The sequence below is a fragment of the Eulemur rufifrons genome, chromosome 19, assembly GCF_041146395.1.
Source record: "Eulemur rufifrons isolate Redbay chromosome 19, OSU_ERuf_1, whole genome shotgun sequence".
NCBI classification, from domain to species: domain Eukaryota; kingdom Metazoa; phylum Chordata; class Mammalia; order Primates; family Lemuridae; genus Eulemur; species Eulemur rufifrons.
Genome location: NC_091001.1, coordinates 98,990,661 through 99,007,295, shown reverse-complemented (window position 1 = coordinate 99,007,295; position 16,635 = coordinate 98,990,661).

The following is a 16,635-nucleotide window of genomic DNA, read 5'->3' as shown; positions in this document are numbered from 1 at the left end:
ATAGACTTAGATCCAATCATATCAAAATATAAATACAGTCCATCAATTAAGGGAATCTGTTATCCAGGCAAACTGGATAAAAGTTCTAAACCAAATATATCTAAATATATTAAATACAAAGATACATATAGGTAGGAGGTGAAAGAATAGAAAATGCATGTTCAAACATTAAGGTTAATAAAGTTGAAATAACTCTAGCAATATCAAACTTTGAGATAATAAATGTCACTAGAAGTACAGAAAGGCATTTCATGAGAATAAAAGGGACACCTCGTCAAGAAAGCATGACAATACTTATAATGGTTAATTTTGTGTGTTAACATGACTGGCCACAGGGTGCCTACATATCTGGTTAAACACTATTTCTGGGTGTACCTGGGAGGGTGTTTCAAGAAAGATTAGCATTTGAATTGGTAAACTGAGAAAGAAGAAGACTCCCCTCAATGTGGGAGGCAGGCATCCTCCCTTTGAGGGCCTGAATAGAACAGAAAGGTGGAGGAAGATTGAATTTGTCCTGACTGCTTGAACTGGGAGATTGATCTTCTCCTGCCCTTGCAATTCTTGGTCCTCAGGTCTTTAGAACACCACTGGCTCTGGGTTCTTGGGCCTTCTAACTACACCACTGCCTTTCCTGGGTCTCCAGCTTGCAGATGGCAGATTGTGGGCCTTCTCAGCTTCCATAATAATATGAGCCGATTTCTTATCTAAAAAAACTCTCATTTTATATACATATACACATATAGAAAGGTTATATATATATTTATATACATATATTTCCTTATTATTGTTATATACTCTCTATGTATTTCCTTATTATTATATATATATAACCTATACATATACATATATATATATATTTCCTATTGGTTTTGTTTTCCTGGAAAATCCTAATACAATACTGAATGAATGCACATTATCTAAAGGTGGACCTTCAAAATGCATAAGGGAAAAATTAAAAGGGAAAATAAATGCATTCTACAAGAAGAGATAAACAGAGATTTCAACCCTCCTTTTTTAGTAATTGATAGATAAAAAAAGTTCAATTAAAATGAAAAATACCTGGGTAGCAGAAACAGTCATCTTGATCTAACTATTTATGCAATACTCCATCTAACCATCTTGGATATATTCTTTTAAGTGGGTATGGAAAGTTCATTAGAAAAGGCCAGATGCTGGGTCATAAAACTAGTCTCCTTACTTTTTTTTTTTATTTCAGCATATTATGGGGGTACAGATGTTTAGGTTACATATATTCCCTTTGCCCCACTCAAGTCAGAGCTTCAAGCATGTCCACCCCCCAGATGGTGCACACTGCACCCATTAGGTGTGCATATACCCATCCCCTCTTCCCCCTCCCACCTGCCCAACACCCAATGAATGTTACTACTATATGTGCACTTAAGTGTTGGTCAGTTAAGTCAGTTAACACCAATTTGATGGTGAGTACATGTGGTGCTTGTTTTTCCATTCCTGTGATACTTCACTTAGTAGAATGGGCTCCAGCTCTATCCAGGATAATACAAGAGATGCTAGTCTCATTACTTTTAAAAAACTGAAATCACTCAAATTGTGTTCTCTGACAACAGAATTAAATTACAGTTAGCCCTCCATATTCATGGGTTCTGCATATGCAGATTTAATCTATGGTGGATCAAAAATATTTGGGGGAAAAACAGTAAAAATAATACAAATAAAAATACAATAGAGCAACTATTTACATAGCATTTATATTGTATTAGCTATTATAAATAATCTAAAGATGATTTAAAGTATACAGGAGGATGTACATAAGTTATATGCAAATACTATGCCATTTTATACAAGTGTCTTGAGCATCTGTGGATTTTGGTATCTGTGAGGAGTTCTGGAACCAATCTTCCATGGATACCACGGGGGGTGACTATACAACCAGTAACAATAACTACCACTGATCTTACAGATCTAAAAATGGAAAAAAGATAGTATGAACAGCTTTATAGGAAGAAAATCAACAACCTAAAATGAAAGCATTCCTCAAAAAACACAATTTCCCAAATTGGCCTCAGGCAGAAATAGAAACTATGAATAGCTCTATATTCTTTAAAAGAAATTGAATTTGTAATTAAAATCTTCCCCACAAAGAGAATTCCAGGCCAGAATAGTCACAATGGTAAAATCTGTATCAACCATTTTAGTTACAAATAACACCAAACTCACACAAACTCTTTCACAAACTAGAGGTGGAGAAAACACTTCCCAACTCACTCTCTGAGGCTAACCCAACCCTGCTACAAAAACTGGACCAGGACATGACAAGAAAAGAAAATTATGAATAAAACAAGTATAAAAAGCAATTCAAGGTAATTTGAATACCGATCAGATATTTGATGATATTAAAGAATTTGTGTTACATATATTTGTTGTGATGCCAGTCTTTTGACTGTATTTTAAAATAATTCTTATGGAAATATGATTTTGTAAATATGTACCGAAATATTCCTGTGTAAAGCGGTAGTAAGTTGAGACATAAATCTGATCCTCTTATGGTCAAAAATTGTCAAATATCAGGAATTTCACAGTTCAACCTAATATAATGTCTGGAATTTATTTCATTATAATCAAATGGGGAAGGTAGAATGAGTGTATGAGGGTAGGTAAAACAAGAACATGAGATTAGGATTGCTGTATTTGGATATGCTATTTGCCCTGTGACCCATATCATCACACAGGAAAGGTGAGGTTTGCTCTGCGTATCACATGGCTGTCGTTACTCACGCTGTGGGTCACCCATCAGCCCCCAGGGAGATGTGTAGCACACAGGATCCATCACAGTTCACGCAGACCAGACATTGTTGTACTGGGAGATCCATGTGTGCAAACTGGATGCTCTAGTCATAGAGCACTTTTCATAAGATATAGCATCCTTTTCATAACATGTAAGAGCCATTTCAATTCAGCCATTCTCTCTCATGCATTCCATTCTGAAATTCTTAAGCAAAATGAAGTCTCTTTATAAATCACTGCACATTAGTAAATTGTTCTGAATTATACTTGAATTAGTCAATTTTTGAAGAATTTTACACACATTATCTTTCTTGTAAAATTTCAAAAGGCATCACAAAGTGCAATCTAGTCATTGATTTATGGACTTGAATCTTTCAAAGGATGGTTTCCGATTCACTTTGTGTCCTTGAGTTGCTCAATCTGGCGTTTAGATAGGAAATATTGTCTAAATTTGTGGGAACTCAGTTCCCTGTACTTCTCTTCCTGGGACAGAAATTCATCATTAGATTATATAAGTATAATCTCTAGTCTCAACAGCAAAATTTACACAGAAAGACACATACACACACACACACACACACACACACAGAGTAACATAACTTTCTCCACCATTTCCTATCCTAAGGGACATGCTCCCTTATATGTACTTCATGTGGGTCATAGCACTCCATCTATAGCACTCAGTTTGCTTGGGTTTTGTATTAGTCTAGGTATAATCAGGAAAGAGAAATCACATGCTAATTTAAAAAGGAGAAGCTTAATGTACATAATTATTAAGCTATGAATAGAAAACTGTAATAATATAAAGGGAACTCCAAAGAGTGCTCTAGGGCTGATGGCGAATGTTCAAGGAAAGACTAGCTTGGAAGGTGATGCCTCGCTAATGCTGCAGTTCCGATCGCATTAAAAAAGATGTGAATCAGACTGCTAGAGGGTGTTATTGGCTTGTTTTTCCAGGCCAAGGCTTGTCTATGGTTGCAGAGCAAGTAGGAATCAATCTCCAAGTGACTAGTAAGCCACCACTGGTGAGCAGACAGGCAAAAAAGTTGGGGCATTAGTGCAGGCACATGGCAGGGTGTTCATGTCAGGAGAACTGCAAGAAAGTGGTCATCGGGCCTGGGCTGGGGCTGTGAGTTTTTCAAGGTACTATACAGCTGGGGCAGAGCACCCTGGATGTCTACACACATCTGTGTCATAGACATTCATGTAGCAGAAACAAGCAGGGAGCCAACACAGCAAGCAGAGCCAGGAAGAGAAGTCCTCTTCCTCTTCCAATGTCCCTCCATGCCTTCTACTGACCAAACTTCCCATTGCGCCTGCTGTTAAGAAGAAATGTTTAGTGACCAGTCCATCATTACAGAGCTGGCACTGAAGAGTGCTGAGAAGCAATAAAACCAATTCTGGACAGTGGATTTCTGGGTTTCATATGTAGACATAGTCTCCCAAAAGTGAGCCAAGCTCTAATAACTTAGTGATTTCCATGACATTCTGAGTTTTGTAAAAACAGCTTTACATCCCAGTATCACCAGATTATTTACATAGTGGTCAGGAACCTCATAGCGGACTCTTGAGCTAGGCTTCCTTGGCCTAAATCCTGGTGGGCCCACCTTGGAGCTGTGTGACTTTAGACTTGTCATCTACCCTCTCGGATTCCTCATCTAACAGTGGGGATGACAACTCCTTTCGTTGGAGAGGTTGGAATGATAAAATGACTTAATATGTGTTAGAGCGTAGAACAGTGCCTAGCCCATAGTCAGAACACAATGAATATTAGCTTTTAATAGTATTAGTGACTGAGAACCTGTGAGGTAAATTTGTCACCTCTCTGGAAAGAGGAAACAGGGGTCTGGAAACATTCTTCTAATCGCATTGACCCACAGGGTCAAGTGTTTCTTACATGGACTCCTGTTGGCTTTATTGTGCCTTGTCCTGCAACCCACAGCAATTATGTTGGTGTTGCTCTGTGCTTGAATTCCACAGATTACCAACAGTTCAATATAGCCACTCAAAATTCTCAGACCATGTTTATCCCCCATGTATTCTCCCCAAAATGTGCTCTTCTTTCTTCCTCCACGTCCATTATGCAACCTGGGATATTTTCCCAACCATTTTATTCTCTAATTTATAAGTCAACACATTGAAATATACTCTATAAATAGAAAGGCAACTTGTTTAGGGGTCAAAAAAGTGATGCTCAATTTTGAAGTTCTAAAATTGAACGTCCTCATTTTCTGAGAATATTTTCTACTTCGTTTATTTAAAACCTAATTTATGCAATGAGATTGCCAAGAACATATGCCAGTTAGTCTTAAATGCTAAAACGAGACTCACTAGGTTCTCCACTATGACCTTTGGGTACAACTCTAGTCTTCCAATTTTGAAATAGTCACTTCTTTGGGGGATGAGAGGGCGGGGAGGTGGGTGATAAAATTAACACCGAAATATTTCTCCTTTACAATTCCTTCTCCTTTTCTGTTCATTATTCTGAATGTGATACCTAAATTTTCACTTCATTATCTTTCAAAATTATTCACTTTAGGTCAAGTCAAAAATCTTTTGTGGTCAAGTCAAAAATCTTTTGTGTCCAAGTTCAAAGGGCCCCAAGTGACCATAGCCAGGCTAAAGACATGCTCCAGGCCAGTGTAACACAAAGTAACTGGAGCCTGGGGGCGAACTGGCAGCTCTGTGTGCACACCTCCTGTGTGAGAGTGACACAACACATTACAGTCATTTTAATACTTCTATTTTATTCACTATACTGAACATTCACCTGCAGACAGGGACCATGTCTTATTCACTCTATAACCCAAGTAAGTAGGGCATTTTACCACATAGTATGCTTCCAGTAAAGATATTACATAAACGAGTGACTGAAATTTGTAAAGTTGAAGCTTCCTTTGCTCGTATTCCTAAATCCTTTCCAGGAAACACAATCCATCCAGATATATTGCACAGACAGAGGATCTTTTTCAATCTGCAGTACACAATAAAACATTTCAACCAAAGCTGAATGGCTCACAAGATTCATTTTTGTGTCAACTGTTACAGGCCAGGAAAACCCAAACCTCTGCAGGGTGACTAAATAATCATTTATCCTTTCTGGGGATATCCAATGACAAAGATATCTGAAGTCAAGAATGAGAGTCTGTATAATAGTCAACAGCTTTTTCCATCCAACAAATCTCCGTGCATGGAAGGCAAGTGTACCTTAGTGAAGAAATTTTTAAGTAAAGGATCAGGGGGCCCTCAGGAGAATTCAGATATAAGCGTTTGAAGATGCTAATCCTACTTGCATTAGAGAAAACCCAGCTACAAAGAGACATCAAAGGACGAATACAAAATGCAAATACTCAAATGTGGTAAATCGATCATGACCTGTGGTACAAAGCCACAAATACAAGGCATCAGCAAAGATGCTGACCAATTTTCCAAGCAGAGCCAAAAGAAAGGAAAAGCATAATTCATAGTACCTGGAGAGATAGAAAACACATTAAATGGATAAATCAAAGCAAAATGTAGGAGGATTTCTTGGAGCACCAAATAAAGAAAGTGACAAATCTTAACTTCCCTGCGGCAGACAGACAGATGATGTTTCTGTATTTCTATAGGTCATCACCAGACACGGTTTTCAGTAAAACCACAAGGATGAACAATGGAGTCAAGAAAAGTTCAGAACAAAATTGTAACAGCCACATTGTATTTTTGTAAAGATAACATATTCATTCATTCAACAAGTCTTTGCGGAGTGCCTCCAGATGGCACACATTTCTCTAAAAACCAGGATAAATTAGATAGTGTTCCTGCCATGAAAGAGCACAGCATCTAATGCATAGACATAGATGCAAACAGAAATTATTGTGCAATGTTTTAAGTGCTATGATGGAAGCAGGGACACTTCTTTTTATAGCACTTAAAAAAGAGAAGTGTGAAATAGTAAGCAAACATGATATGGTCACAGATGCGGGATGCTAAATCACAGTGTAGACTACCTTCACGTCTTCACTGGACTGCTGCAAAAGCCTTCCCACGGTTCTCCCCTTCAGCCTGGATTCTCTCCAAGCCATTTCCCATAAAACAATTAGACTGATCTTTGTAAAATGTAGATCTCGATCATGTCATAGGCCTGCTTCGAACTCTCCAATTGTTCACCATTCTTCCTAGAATAGAGAAGGTAACCCGTTGCATGGTTATAAAACCTTCTGGATTTCTAGCCTCGCTTGTATTTCACTGTCATCTTGCTTCACTCTACCGTCCTCCTTGCCCTCTCAACTCCATCTATACACATGTATTAGTTTGCTAGGGCTGCAATAACAAAATACCCTAGACTGGTTCCCTTAATCAACAGATATTTATATTCTCACAGTTCTGGGGGTTGGAAGTCCAAGATCAAGGCATTGGCAGGTTTGGTTTCTCCTGAGACCTCTCTCCTTGGCTTGCACTGAAGGAAGCCCTTCAGTGATGTAGAAATTGTGAAAGAATGCATGCATGAATTAGCCTTCAACTTAACAAAACAACTTCATGCAATAGTTCAAAGGGATAATATATATTATTCAATCGCTTTGGATGAATCAACTGATACTACTGACTCAGCACAGGTTTTATACTTCATCTGGGTCATAACAGAAGATTATCTTTGCTATGAAGAGTTACTTGTTTTGGGCACTCTTGTGAACAGAACACAGGGAATAGATATCTTCAACAACTTTCAAGATAAATGTCGTGAAGTTGGACTGAATTTGGTAAATTTAGTGAGTGTATGTACACACAGTGCACCTTCCATGACAGGAAAACATGAAGGATTTATTGCGCAGATTAAAAAATAGTATTAACAGATCCAGATGTTCTCATTTCTTTTCTTTGTATCTTGCATCAGCAAAATCTCTATGCTAAAGCTACTATTTTAAGTGGCACCTTGGAACAAGTTATAAGTATTGTTAACTACATTCATGCAAATGCAACACAACATCATCATTTTCATAACATGGCACAGTTGAACCATGAGATATTCAGTGTGGATTTGCTGTATCATTCTAGAGTGTGTTGGCTATCACAGGGACAGGTGTTAACCAAAACTTTATCTCTGCAAGAACAGATGGTTAAATTTTATGAAGAACAGAATCAGAAATGTGAATTATTGAAAGAATATTTCTATACGAATGTAGCCATTCTGTGTGATATCATGTCAAATCAAAACGACTTGAATATTTCTTTGCAAGATAAAACTAATTCTATATATGATATGTGGCAAAAACTCCAAGCATTTCAAAAAAACTATCTTTTTTCAAAATACTTTTTCAAAAGGAAATTTTGGATGAACATTTTCCCCAGTTAGCAAAGGTCATTGATTAGCAGGATATATGCAAATCACTTGAAGAATATGAAGCTATTAATTGGAGAATACAATGAAAGTTTCACTGACTTTTAGAATCATGACATCACACTCAAATTAGCATTACATAGTTGATATCACCAAGGCACCTAAAGAACTACAGATGGAAATGATTGAGGTTAATTACTCATTATGATTATATTAGACATCTCTTACTCTTAAACAATGCATTGTATAAACATAGGAACAATGTCTTTTTTGCCTATATTCAGTTTTTTATTCACTTCATGAAATTATACTCAATTTTATTTTGTTTTGCTTGCATTTGTTGTATTCTCTGCATTAAAGAAATTATTCTTATATTTAATTACAAATACCTATCTTCTATATCTTTTATCTTATTTATAATTATTCTGAGTTATTTGCCTTTGTGTTCTGTATTCTTTTTATTCAAAATATAGATTCACTTGTCAATTGTGTCTGTTCTTTTGCCTTTGATTTCTATTTTGTGTGTTGGTTCTGAAATGGAGTTTCTCCAGATCCCAGTTTGTTTCCTTACATGTACAGTCTCCATTTATGTGCCATTCTATTATTCTACTTCCTTATCTATAAGACATACACAGAATTTAACAATGATAGAATAAATGGTAGCCACTAAAACAGTAGGAATAAAGTCTATGATTTCTATACAAGTAAAAGGAAAATTAGTAATAAAAACTAATCAATAGTAAAGGCAGAAAAAAATGTAATAAAAGCTAACTCAATCCCAGAAGGAAGAAAATAGGAGAGAATCATTGATTGTTAGAGGCAGTCTGATTTTAGGGATGATACGTTGTAAAAATATAAAAGAAGTTCACAACAAATTCAAATTTAGTAGCTATTCTACATATATAAATGGAATATATACCTATTGCATGCAATAATAAATATTTTTTAATCCAAAGAAACTGATTAAAGACTTAACTTTAGAGGAAAATGAAGCAGAAAGTTCAATACAGAGAGATAGAAAACTTTCTAAAAAGGCAATTTTATTCAAAAATAAACTGGTAGAACATTAATAGTCAGAAAAAATTCAAGGCAAAAAGTATTAATGGCTATAAAGAAAGACATTATATATTGTTAAAAGTATATCCACTAAGAAGAAAATAATTGTGAACTTTAATAGTCTATAGTCTATAGATGCAGAAATCATGAAGCAAGATTATAGAGCTGAGGTAGAAATTGAAAAAGAATGTTAATAATGAAGAGATTCTAATTTATTTCTTCCAGAAACAAATCACTTATACAAATAAAAGTAGCAATAATGTAAGATTTTTGAAAAACAGTTAACAAGCTTAATCTAATTTTTATAGATAACATTTGACCTAATAAATATATACATTTTTTTATTACATAGAACACTCCTAAAACTAATAATGCACTACAATATTGCATTATATTTAAAGTTGTTTGTAAGATGTTCGATTATTTTATGGAACACCAAAAAAAAAGAAAAAAGATACCACAGATTAATAGCCATAAATAGTAATACATAGCCCAATTTCAGGGATGGGGAAACACTAAAAACAATTATTTTACAACCAATTAAATATAGTAATTAACAAAGTAATTCAACAGATCTCAAATATTTGCCATGGTTTCTCACTATAATAAAATTAAACAATAATGTAAATATACAATTATCACTAAATAAGAATAAAATATATTTGTGATATAAAATGCAAGGTTTCAACCCCAATTCATGTTCTTTCTCTCCACTTCCAGGACACACAGCCACATAATATTTCCCAGCCACTCCTGCCTCCCACACAATTAGGCGTAACCTATGACAGAGTCTAGCTAAAGAAAGCTGACTGGATGTGACATAGGTAATTCTAGGCCAAGGCTCTTAAGAAGTGGGTGTGCTCTCCCCATGTTCTCTTCTCTCTATATAGATGAAGGAAACACAAGATGATGATTAGTGAATAAGATGGAAGAAGCCTTGACTTGATTTACCTGTGAATAATTCAACATGCCACCTACCAAACAAAAAAATTCATTTAAACAAGCACATAAATTAGAAATAAACTTTTATTATATATGCAGGCAATGACATTTGGGATGTATTTATTGCAGCAGGAATCACTATCATAACTAATAAAAATGCTAGGGTAGAACTTATAGGAAAATTTATAGTGGTAAATAACATTAATTAAGAGGAAACATTAAAAAATAAAATCATTATACAAGAAATTGTTAAAGCAACAATAATAAAACTAAAAACAGCAAAAGGAAGAATATAACATCAAAAAGCAAAATCCATCAGCAAAACGACAAAATAGAAGACTAGAGATGATCATCTAAACAAACAGCTGGTTTATTAAAATGACTGGTAACATACCAAAATTTTTATGATGACCAATCAAAAGAAAAAATAAAGGCATGAACAAAATAAACATCCTTGTAGAAAAGTAGTTAAATATTAATGTCTTGAGAAAATAATATAAACATCATCATGACACTAAATTGGGCAGCATAAATAGTCAATTTTCTAAAAGCATATGAATTATCAAAATATACTAAAAAGAACAAGGAAATGGGAGAAGAAACTATTAAACAAAATGTATTTGCAAAAAAACTCAGTGCAAAATGATAACAAACCCATAACATTTCACTGGTGCATTTGACATAAAAGCAATAAGTCACTTTGCTCTTATAAAAACTCTTCAGAACTCAAAGAATAAAAGCTAATAACTAGCATGATATCATTGTATTACCAAAGAAGGAGGGGACAAAGAAACAGAAAAATCTTCAAATGTAATTTTGAATACAGGTTCAAAAATTCTATAGAAATAGTAACAGGTTAAATTTGGCTTTATGTTTTTAAAAATAATTATGAATAGTCTAGTTTATGTAAAGAGTACAAGAAGTAGTTTAATTAAAAAAATCTCCAAACCTAATAAAATTATTAAAACAACTGATAGCATATCTTTCAGAAGCATTCCTACTAGATCCAGAAATATTAATAGAATAGTGGTTACCAGAGGCTGTGTGGTAGGTTGTCACAGGCAACAAACTTTCAGTTATAAAATGAAGAAGTTCTAGGGATATAATATATAGCATGGGTGATGATATACGTTAATTTGATTGTGATAATCATTACAAAATGTATTTGTATATCAAATCATCACATTTTATACCTTGATTATTCTAGATACTTAAACCTCTCAATAAATTGTTTTTAAACAATTAGTAATTAGTTCTTTTAATATTATTTTTATATCCAGAAGCCTTGCTCAAGTCACTTATTAATTCTACCAGATTTTTTGTAGAAGCTAAGGTTTTCTATGTAAGCAATCGTATCACTTGTAAATAGAGTTACATTACTTCCTTTACAATCTTGATGTCTTTTATTGATTCTTCTTGCCTTTTTCCATGAGCCAGGACCTCCAGTATGTTGTTGTTTTAGATTGGTGATAGTGAACAACCTTGGCTTTTTCCTGATCTTAGGAGGAAAGTATTCAGTCTTTCACCTTGTGGTATAACTTAAGGGAATTTTGGAGACTCCTTTAGTAGATTGAGAAAGTTTTCTTCTATTCCTAGTTTGCTGAGAGTTTCATTATAAGTGAAGTGATGTTTTATCGTTTTTTTTAAATTTTCAAGTGCTTTTCTGCATCTATTAAAAAGATTATAGTTTTTCTTTTTAATATATTGAAATGGTGAATTTATTAATTTTAAAATGTTCTAACAACCTTCAATTAATGAGATAAAATCCATTTGGTCATTATATTATTCTTTTCATATAGTGCTGGATTTGATTTTCCAATATTTTGGTGAAGATTTTCATGAGACATGTTAGCTTGTGTTTTCTCTCCTTTTACCATTTTTATCTGTTTATGTTTTCGGAATGATACTGGCCTCAAAATTTGAATTAGGAAGTATTCCCTGCTTTTACATTTTCTGGAAATTGATTGTTTAAAAACAATTTATTGAGAGGTTTAAGTATCTAGAATAATCAAGACAAATGCTATTATTCTGAATTCTTTAAAAACTATTGTCAAACAAAAGTGACTACAAATTAAATATGATCAAAATTAAAAATAAATGAAACCAATTATTTCAAAATAGAGAATGCTAAATGAATTCCATACACATATATGATATTATCTGATACAGGGTACAGATACACCGTAACACTGGAAAATTCATAGTATTAGTAAAATAAACATAATTTTTAAATAAACTGCAAAAAATTTATTGAATACTGATGCAGAGTAGTCAAAAAAAGCTGCAGTTCTGGTGTTCAATAGTTCTCTGCAGCACAGATTTCAAATAGTGATATAGCTCTCCCTTATAAGTCACAGACAAACTTATTCCAGGTTACCTGAGTTATGCAGATGTTACACATAAGACATTTGCTTTTGCAGACATATGCCCAAGATCCTTTGGAGACAGCTGGAGAAGGATGTCCAAACTTCAAATGACAAAACCCAACAGTTATGTGATTACCAGAAAACTATTACTGTGCTTTTATTACCCTGGATGTTATAAAGGTTCTGATGTGTAAGTAACGGCTACTTATATGTCAGAAGCAATATGTAATTTGTTTGTTTGTTTCAGTTTCCTTCAGGTAGGGAGCTCTTTCGCTTGTGAGAAAATAGCAGTATTTTAAAACATGAAATCATTATTCTTTACAGGATAGAAGTGATTTTATTTCCACCATTACTTTTCTTGTAGCTGATAGTTGTTGCTTCTAGTGGTTCGGTAGGGGGCTGGTTCAAGCTAAGCTATTGACTAAAAGGTCACAGTGAGGAAATGAGAGAACATAGCATAAAAATGAAACTAGGTTTCTTAATTAACATTCAAATTTTATTAAATGTCAAATTAAGCCTAAATAATATTTACGATTTTAGAACATTAGAAAAATGTGGTGTTTCTTTGATATGGATATCCAGAAAGCAAAAAAAAAAAATGGTACTAATGGTATCTACAACTTAGACAGTAAGCTCAACAAGAATATGAGTGTTAAAATATATGTTTATGTCCTTCAGGCCTAGTCCCACACCTGGCATATAGTAAGTGCTCAATAAATGTTATTTTTTCTTAGCAGTCATAGATGATATAAAGAACTTTTATTCATGCATATTCAATTTTATATCATTTCCAAGAAGAGCCTGCTTTTAAACTTTTATATATAAACCACTGGGAACTGTCAAGTTAAACCCTACTCCTGCAAAGGGGAAATCGGTTTAACCCGTTCATATTCACACCAACAATTGTCATTGTTCTTTCTTCTAGGGGTATCATATTTCATTCCTTGCTAATTTTCTTCTTTATTTTTTTAAATCTGATTAATATATTTCCATTTTTATTAGGTCTAATAGATAGCTGATCTAATTTGAAGCTTATAAATTATACAGTCATATGTGAATTGATTATAGCACATAACTCTAATAGACTGGCAATCTTTTCAGAGATTAGAAGTGCTTCATAGTTCCCTTTCTATGGATGGTTAATTTTCAGTGGTTATCAACTCTCAAAATGAAAATTAAGCAATACATATTTGCTTTGTGGATGACCAGTTTTATTAAGGTAGTAGAGTAGATGCAATTAATTATCAATATCCCTGTGAAGAGGAACCGAAATTAAAATGTCTTAAAGGAAGCAGGCAGGTATCTATTGTCAATGGTAAAATCCAGTTACTGTTGTAACAATAACAAAAAAAAAAATAGTGCCAAACCATTCATGATTTATGCAACAATCCAGGAGTCAGTCACAAACTATTCTCAGAGTTCTTGGCTTTTATATAGTTTAAGAAAAATTGACTTATATCAATACCATTTAAGGTAGAATGACCTGAAGATGATAAATGATTCATTTGACTCAACAGAAATCTTCTTCTGTCTACACTGGTCCTCAGAGCTGCCGCTGTCTTTGGTGCTGACCTCTGCTCAGGATAAGAAAAAATTTCCTACTGAGTCCAAATATTTAGCTCTCCTGCTTGCTCCGACATCATTTTTGAACAAAATAATGCAATTAGTGCTCTGATGACTGAGAGTGGGTACTTGGCCTTTCATTCTTGGTTCTAGAAATTCCGGGAACTAGAGATTCAGTGGCAGTCTTCCTGTCAGGGAAACCACGTCACAGCTGCAGGCTCCGCTTCATTGGTGGTCCTTCTCAGAAGAGTAACTGGCCCAGATAGGGCATCTTGAAAGGTTTCCTTTGCAGTGGGGAACTCTTTCTATCACACCATCATTAATAATACCATTAGTGAAAGTTGTGGGTAAAAGTTAAAATTCGCTATGTTCGTGCGTGTGGAGGGTTTGGGGTCACAGCATTGAGATTATTGATCACATATTTCATGGTAATGAAACCGGATCTTATACCTTATGACAACTAGTTGAGGGTGTAATGCCGGGTAGAGCTTTGAAAGGGAAAAGATGTAACCAAAAGAAATTTCCTGAAGGGGCACTGGGAGAATCCTGAGGGACAGGAATTCCTGAGGCTGGGCTTCCAGAAGTAAAGAATGAAATGACAAAGAAAAATGCTTCAAGTCTGTAATCTTTCCCTTCCTTCTTGCTCATGACAAACAAAAATGTGGTCATGATTTGTGACAATTACTGAAAAATCCATCTATATTCCCCAAATAAATCAAGCTTTAGCTCCCAAATATTCCTCATTTTAGTGTCATTATTATATCAGCTAAGTAATTCTCCAAAGAACAAAGGCAAATGATACTATTTATTCTTTCTCCTTCTTATAATACTATTTTCACTGAAAACACAAATACCCAATAAGAAAATAAATGTACAAAGAAGGCACTTTCTCTGCTATTCCAGTTCGCATTTAAGCCCAGCATCTATCTGCAACCTCAGCCTATATATCTAGGGTTCCTGCTACATTGGACAATTTTCAGTATTTCATGTTTTTTATTGTCTCTTAGTACATGCTATTTACAAGAAGTTCTAACCTCCTCTCTTCTGCCATGTAAGGTTCTATTTTCCTCCAAAGTGCAGTAAATGCCAAATATTCTATGAATATTTGTGTCCCTTCTCCCAAGCAGCATTATTCCAAGTAATCAACTGCTAATGATTTGATCTCTAAGGCTGACAGAAGTCATGCCCTCAGCTGGCCAGGAAGAACATTCACTGGGAACTTATTGTCATATACTGTGCATAGGGCTTTAAATGCACTATTTTATTTAATATTCATAACAAAATTATGAGTTAGGTATTATCATAATCCCATTTCACAAGTCAGAAAAACTAAGGTTCAATAGTTTAAGGAATATGCCCCTAGTTACAAAATTTATAAGAGGTTAAAGCTGGGTAGCCTGATTCCGAAGGCCAGGCATGTAACTAACATATATCACTGTCTCTCATACTCTGAGGAAACATACATAAACTAAGGTTTATTAAAAGGGTTCTGAAATAAGAAAAAGATTTTTTAATCCATCCTGGACCTTAAAGAAGATGAAATATCATCGGGCATGAGGAGGCAGCCATCAGACCTTGAAAGATGAATCTAGACAAGGATAAAAATAAAATATTCCAATAACTAACATATTGGTTGTGGTTCTCAATAAATTCTTTTTTAAAAAAGTGACCAGATATGCATTTAAGAATCCACTGAATTTTTATAATTCCTTGTACATTTATTAATATAGTAAATATAGTTAACCTCTACTGAACATTTATTATGTACCAGGTATATGTCCTTAGTATTGTACATATTTTATCTTAAGTAATACTTACAGTAATACCATGAGATAGACACTATTACTACACACCCACCCCCCCATTCCTACTGAGAAAAATGAGTAAGAGAAATGGAATGACTGGCTCAAGGTCACATGACAAATAAATGCAATAAGGACTTGAATTCAGCCAGTCTGGTCCAGAGTCCAATTTGCAAATATGATTTCTACATTTCATATCATATATACTCAGACAGCACACTCCCTAAGCATATAGCTAGAGCATATTTCTCATGTTAAATCAGACTCAGTCTCCTCAAAAAATACTTTTGTCATCTCCATAAATCCTCAATATAAAGAAAGCCTTGCTATATTATTAAATATTGATATTAAGTGTCCCTGATTTTTTGACTAAACAATCTGGTACAAAACCAGGCAGGTAATTTTTTAAGTATAGTTATAGGAAGTATCGTTTCAGTTTTGACAATAAAAGAGATTAACAAATACTACTAACTGGTCTTTCTATTAATGGTGATTCTGGAATTCAAAATGTAATTGTGATAGACAGAATTATGGCCCCCCAAAGACATCCACAGGGCTCATTATTTGGTATAGAGTTTTCCTTAATCTCCTCATTTTCTTGTTGGCATCCTGCCTTCACATTTGGCTGGTGCCTCAATCACTTATTTTGGTTTAATGTCTCCAGAGAATAAGGCTCCAGTACTCCTTTTGGTAGAAGAAAGGCAATCTCTACATTGTGAGGGGTGAGGGAGGACAGGTGAGTGTAGTGGGAGGGAGTGGGGAGAGAGAGAGAGAAACTACCCCAAGCCCTTATTAGGCCATAGGCCACAATTAAAACACAAAGGGA